The sequence below is a fragment of the Galeopterus variegatus genome, unplaced genomic scaffold, assembly GCF_000696425.1.
Source record: "Galeopterus variegatus unplaced genomic scaffold, G_variegatus-3.0.2 Scaffold737, whole genome shotgun sequence".
Taxonomy (NCBI): Eukaryota; Metazoa; Chordata; class Mammalia; order Dermoptera; family Cynocephalidae; genus Galeopterus; species Galeopterus variegatus.
In genome coordinates this window covers 71,384-78,712 of record NW_007726848.1, presented here as the reverse complement: position 1 = coordinate 78,712, position 7,329 = coordinate 71,384, and the positions used below count along the sequence as shown (strand labels likewise).

Sequence of the window (7,329 nt, the reverse complement as noted above, 5' to 3'; positions counted from 1 at the left end):
TTTTTCCGTGTCCGGCAACGGATCGCAACCCTCAGTGTTGCCCCCGTACCGGACCGGGGACCGGCAACGGGATCGCAACCCTCGGCATTGCTCCTGCGCCTCGCTCAGCCAGTGAGCGGGAACCGGTCTGTATGTGGGATCCGAACCCTTGGGCGGGAGCGCTGCCGCGCTTCCCAAGCGGAGCACTATCCAGTGCGCCACCGGGCCAGCCCGAAAATCTGCTATATTCTGACATCTGCTTTATGAGCAAGTGGTTGAATTTTTTCTTCTATCTGCTTTTTTTTCTAGGCTAGCTCAAATGTCTAAGAAGGATAATAAAGTATGGGGCATACCACTTTATCATGGGACTATAAAGCAGATACTTCATCCTCTAATACAATAGCGGCATTTAAGGAATGTGACTTTTAGTAATGGTTTAATTTCATTTCTTTTAAATCTTGTGCTGATATCCAATTTTTATGATAAATTTTTTGACTGCTATAAGTAGTTTTATAAGCACTTATTTTTTTCAGGTTCAATTCTCATTAGATCATAAATGTCTATTATCCTTATAATGGATAGGAAAAAAACCTTTGTAAAAGGGAAATGCTTGTAGTTATATGCTGAGTTTTAAATGGGCTGAATTTAAAGACTGAGAGGTCCTTGATCTCAGAATATCAATGGTACTACTCAGTTTAGAATTCATAATTTCTCACTCCCAAGTCAAGTTCAGATCCCTAAATCACATGCCCAGTCACAAAACCATGCATACCGAACATGAGTATTGGTTTCTTTTCCTTTCTTTAACTGGAGGAATATTTTTAGCACATTAAAAATATGTAGTCAAAATAACCCTACCTTTATACAGTCTAACATTATTATTATGGTTTATTGCTGTCAAGTAAAAGCTTCTCCATAAAGTTTATAATGCCACAAATCTCAGCAATCATGGTTTTTATCCATTGTGCCAAGGAAGCAGATATATAGGATCCCCAGATTCTTGTGGTAGCCAAAAGGCTTCCAAAGTTGCATTCCTTTTGAAGGCCAACAATTCCTAGCAGATTGATTCTGCAAAAGAATCCCGCCTTGTTAGGCAATATCCATAGGAAACTGAATTCCATATGATTAAAGGAAATTGCTAAGGAAAAGATTGGAAAGCCAGAGGCTATATGCATGGACATTCAAAATAAAAATTACAGCAAGGGAAAATCAAACTCAAAGATAATTTGCTGGATGTAGTTCTTAAACTCAATCTAAACTTTCAAAAAATTCCAAACATTCACTGGTTCAAAACAAATAATTGGTGATTGAATACTGGGAAACATATCTATTATTAGCATATCACTGTTACTATATTGTAACACTACTGGTTTCTTTATTTCAGATGAAATACACTACTGAAAACACCCCCCTGGCTCCCTCAGAGCTGAAGACTGAGAATGCTCATTACCTCACCCAATGTTGTTCTTCCCATCGACCTTTGGAAATTACCCCAAGTTGAACCACTCTAACATAACAGCGAATTATTTAACAATTCTCTAAGTAAACTTGAGAAGTTATTTTCCACAAATGAAAAATATCTTATTTTATGCCACCTGAGATTAAACACTCTATTTTCCCAGCCTTCCTTGGAGCTGGTGTTGTCATATGACTAAGTTCTCCACAATGAGATATAAGTGAAGGCTGCTTAAAGGGAACTGACTCTAGGAAGGGCCCCTTTTTGATCTTCTGCCTTTTCTACTTCTTTTCCAGCCTGTAACTGAGACTTAACGTAGCTCCAGTGACTGTCTTGGATTGTGAGGTCACACAGAACAGCAGGCACATGAAGATGAGTGAGCCTGAGTTGGAATGACAACGGCACTGCCATTCCCTCCTCTTCCAGACTTGGCACGTGAAATAGAAATAAACCTCCACCATGTTTAAGACTGTGTGCATCTCTCTCAGCCTAACCTCATCCTGACTGGTACAGAGCAACATTTGTTTTTAAAAGTAGGTGTCCCCAGTGCCATAAGAAAGAGCTCTAGCATTTGTCATTAGAGAGTAAGTATCTTTTAAAGGAGAAACATGTATTCTTTAGTTACTAAAAACCTAAATTATTACCTAAAACCTTATTTGTGTAACTTTTTTTTCTGACTGGCCTTATTACCTCTCATTCTCTCTCTCTAAGCTCTAATCCTTACAAATATTTCCTTATCCTTGAATCATCTTTCAGACCAAATAGTATGTCTATCACCCAAACTCCAAATTCATTTTAACAATAATATTCTTAAGGATGGCCTCTTCCCTCTAATTAGTGGGAATCAAATATAAAGACATATTTAAAAGCATAACCAAGCTTCCTTTGATCATAGTATAGTAACTGGCAATAAATTTTAAGTGGTTACTTCATATTCTTTCCAAGTATATTTTAACTGTAAGCTCATGGGTCATAAGGCATAGTTTGGAATGAGGGATAAGAAGCTCATTGTTGCCAATTGAAGAATGAATCTGTATCCCAGATAAGCTCTGACCCAGTAGCCTCTAAATCAGCATTCACAAACCGACATCTAGACTTGCCTGAGGAAGAACTAGAGAACATTATTTCAAAATCAATCTCATCTTCTTTGCTACTTCATCTGATAAAAGCACAAAAAAGACATGTTATAAAAAGCAAGTCACAGATTGGTCAAAATCTGTTAAGACAAGTCTATAAAAAAAATATGTAAGACAGAAAAAAAGAAAAAGAAACACTCAATTTGAAAATTAATGTGATTACTTACAGTTTATTGTGGTTTTCCCTAAGAAATTTCAAAGGTAAGCATGAAAATAAAGGAGAAAAAAAAATCTTCAACAAGATGGCAAAAAATAAATGTTATTTACTATACAGCCCAAAAAGAAAATTGATTTCAAGTTATAATTTCAATTCTACCAGAGGGTGAAAAGACACAATAATTTTCTTTTTTTAAGAGGACTATTTTTTTCAATATGTAATATAATTGACAGTTCTAATTTTGCTGCACAACACAATCCCTCATCCTGATACAAAGCAATATAACAGTCATATTTCTTTATTTTCTCCTCTATACTTTTGCTTGTGATAAAAATAAAAATTAATATAGCCAAGCCAACTCTTCAGAGTCCTGGAAGTAATATGTTCAATCTGGTGAAACAAGAAAGGAGGTGGGGGAGCATTAAAAAGCCTTTCTGATGAGGCCCTAGCCTGGATAATCTATTGTCAAAGGAAGTTAATTAAGACCTAGCATTTTCTCTCAACAGCATCCCTGAATAAATGAGTTGGAGGCAAAGATGCAGGATTTGGGGGAGCACCATTCCAAGGTACACTGGAATGCCAAAGAGCTGCATGGGTGGGATTCTCTCTGAGCAAAAGTTGGTCTGTCATTATGCTTCAGTCACTCCTCTAGAATAGAAATAAACATTTGGGAATGCCAAATACTTCAGAACTGGTATCTCCTTCTGTTAGTGCTGTCACTGAAAACGTTAACAGTGAATTATTTAACAACTTCTTTAGTATGCTCAAAAATTATTTTCTCCAAATGGGAAACAAGTAACTTTTTAAAAAAAACTCATTACAAAATAAAATGAAGTTTTATTTACAAAACGTGGAGGATTTTGCTCCTCAGCATCTATTTTATAGCTTCTTCAGACTAGGAAAAAGGATGGTGATAATCAACCTGAAAAGATACATTTGCATCTACACAAAGGTAACAAAATTGGCCTCTCAACATTTTCTAAAATGTTTTTAGCTTTAACAGTGCCACCATCACCCTGAGAGCATCTATACTTCCCAAGCAATCTGTAACTGTCCACGGATGGAATATGTGAGAGTTCAACCAGTAATTCAAAAGAAATCACTGCCCTCACCTGTTAGAAAAAAAAAAAAAAATCTTCAGCACATGTTCTTTTCATGAAATTCAATTACAAAGATGTGAAAAACCATCTAGCAGAAATAACCTCAGAGACTGAACAGTCATCCAGCAAAACTAACCAAAGGAAACCATAAATCATCATATCAGAACTTTAGATTTCATCCCAGTAAAATTTTAGCCAATCTTCTGCAAAACATCATGAAAAATCATGTGTAATATCCAAATAAAAACAGACTTTGGCTCAAATACTGAAACAACAGTTCTCTTTCTGAAAATTCTAATTAAAAAATATGGAGAGAGAGGAAAAAGTCCCCTTCTAATTTACCAGAGTAAAATACTGAGTACCACTTACCTTAGAGGATTTATTCCACCACCTTTTAACAGGCACTAGGGATTTAAAAATTCCATCCAAAAAAAAAGAAAGAAAAAAAAAATTGTGGAGTATCTTTAATGTGGCAGTCACTTCCGGGCAGATACTACAAACGCAAAGATAAGTAAGACGAAACCCTGGCATCAACAATCTTCTAGCTCAGAACACACCTGTGACAGACAAGTGCACTAAATGTATTCAACACAATAAGAGGCATGCACAAAGGGTTTTAGGGAAACAGAGCAGGAGCACTGAACCCATAATTATAGGGGTGTCTGGAAAGACTCTCTAGAGAGGCATCTCCTGAACTGAATTTTAAAAGATCAGAAGTTAGGTGAAAGGGGGTATAGAAAAGAAGAGCATTCTAGAAAAAAGTGACAGCATGAGTTAAAGCAAGAAACATTACAGGACACCAAGCAGCTGCAGGAAGTGGCCCAGGCTCTCCAGAGCAGGGCTAGTGCAGGGCTGAGGGTCTCGGCCATGCCCCCCTGACACTGGCAACCAGCCCAGCGATGACCACTGAGCCACTGCAAGAAGCACCTTGGGCTCCTAAGCTGGGCAGTCGAGGGTGAGGGCTTCAGCCATATCCCCTGACATCTGCACCCAGCCCAGCAATGAACAAGCCACTGCTGAAAGCCCCCTGGTCTCCCCTGCAGGAATGAAGGGGGAGCCACAGGCCTCAACACTGGCCCTTCTACTTCCTCCTTCTTCCACCCTACTTCCCCCTCCCCACCAACTGCTCCACAACATCACAGAATGTAAAAAAGTAATAATAAATAAACTTAAAAATTAAAAAAAAAAAACATTACAGGATATGCAAGTACTTGAGGGCTGCTTGTATAAGCCTGTGGGGCTACTGCTAATGTCTGGAATCCTGCCAACTGGGCCGATTGTTGAGCTAGGGTTGGGTCTGGACCTCCCAGACCCCTCAAGCCCATTCACAGACTGAGTCACAAACCCTTCATATGCCAGGCTGGGTCACCAGACCCCACACATACCAGGCTGGGTCACCAGACCCCTTCATGCAGGTCCTTGGAAGCCGTAGGTTGGAAAGAATGGCTGCACGGGGCAGACGCCCGAGGCAGATGCTCGCCTGCTTCACCAAAACTCCTCTCTCTACTCTCCCCTTTTTTCTCTCACTCTCTCTCTCTCTAGAGAACACAGAAATAGCAACAAAACTAAAAAGATACATTGGCGCACATGTACACTAACTCCACACACACACACACACAAACACACACATACACAAATGGCACGATTTGCTTACAAAGGATGCTGAACCACACCCAACTGGACCCAAGGCGAGGGCTCTGATGAAACTATTCTATTTCCCCAACGATGCCTAAAACACACTCCCATTCTTTTCAAATAAACACTTCTTAATCTATCAGTTATTAATAACTACCATCTAAATATTACCTAAAATTCATTCATATTAATATACAAAGCAACCTCATTTTAAGACTTATCTCTAACTCCCTGTAAAAGAATTTTCATTTGTCAAAGACTAAGCATGTTAGCCACATTATAGAGTTCATTTTGCCTCTACACCCTTTCAGATAAAAAAGCCCATAAGCAAGATGCCAAACTTGATTAAACTAGCAGGCATCTATCCTAAGCTGGCCAACACCCACTGTGCAGCCTAGCAGAAAGAGCCAGGCTAGACTAATCATATTTTTTCTCTCCAAAATTTCAATTGAAAAATACTGAGAAGATGAAGCAGTTAGCAGTACAAAGAGAAGCTGACAGAATACAAAAAGCAAAGCTATTAAGTAACTTCATAACCATGAATAATGACAGCAACATAAATTTATGAGTAAGCCAAAAGTATGAATATAAAGAAACTATATGGGAAAAAAAATAGACAAAGCAGAGGAGAATAACAAAAGAAGTAGACCCAGAGAGATACAGGTATGCGAAGAACAACTGAGTGTAGTTGCAGAGAAGTCTATTTCTGAATGAAAAAAATTATATTCTTCAGTTTCCTTTAAAGCTAGGTATGGCAATGTGACCAAGTTCTGGTCAATAAGATATAATCAGAAAGTCATAAAAGTCTTGCAGGAAAGAAGCACACTCTTTTTCCACCCCTTCTCCATCCTGCTGTGTGGAATGTAGAAGTGATGGCAGGAGCTCTGGCACCAATTTGTAGACCACGAATTTAAAGTCTACACACAGTGACAGAAGCATCTGGGGGTCTTAATTTGACTTCTGTACTTATTTGCCCGAGAAAAAAATAAAACTACCAAAGCCCCTATTTTCCAACCAATTCTAGTCCTAACTGATACAGTAGTTAAGAGAGTTAAACGAGATAACAGCATCAACAAGAGGCAAAACCCCATAAGCCAGTGAAATGAAAGTGTTATCTGTTCCCACTTTACAGTAGTATCATGATCCCCAATTTAGAGATGAGGAAACAGATACCAGTCAGTATGTGGCAATCATGATTTGAACCCAAGTCCTTTGTACTTGACAGTTTGTACTTTTAATCATTAAGAGCAAGTGAATGCAAATGTTTACTCAAGCAAACTGAGTAAAGCAGGTTTATATGTATTTTATGATTCAACAAATATTCTGAATACCAAAGGCCAATAAAAAAATCCATGCTGGTATAGTATTACTTACCTACCACAGGTAACAATTTGGACAAGTCTTTATGACCCTCTAGCCTATCTAGACATAAAATGCTTTTCCCCCCAATACAAGTACCTAGGACAGGGTATATGGGCAAAAAAACACAGAACATAGGCACCAGCTCCTCATACACTGCAGAAACCTGCCAAATTCTCATTTGTAAGGAGTAGAACACATTTTTAAGAGCACACAGGATTCTGGAAGGCCTGCAGTATATATTTTTAAGGTGGTAAGAAACTCATTCACTTTAAGCAAAAGAATTTTCCATACACCGTGACAACTAGAAGAGCTCAGCCTTAGTACTGTAACTCCCCTGACCACTGATGCGCTGTGATGACCACAGCCTCAGTGGTAAGTGAAGGATGGAATAGCGATCTTTACAAAAGGCTCAAGGATTACAGATGACTGAGTTGAAGGCACGGAATTACTTGGCATTAATTCTCTTCATTAATAAAACAAATACATATTTTTATTGAGCACCTA

General features: G+C 38.5%; 1 protein-coding gene across 3 annotated transcripts in view; it reads right to left on the bottom strand.

Annotated features, from left to right (window-relative positions):
• The window catches only part of ARL15 (ADP-ribosylation factor-like 15), a 410,068-nt gene that overhangs the window by 376,662 nt on the left and 26,077 nt on the right, over nt 1–7,329 (bottom strand). For 2 of the 3 annotated variants that reach the window (XM_008571945.1, XM_008571943.1), the window contains exon 2: nt 2,739–2,756. The exons of the other annotated variant lie outside the window; for it this stretch is intronic. The gene's annotated coding sequence lies outside the window, so the exon portion shown is untranslated. The remainder of the gene's footprint in view (nt 1–2,738; nt 2,757–7,329) is intronic. 3 annotated transcript variants of the gene reach the window in all.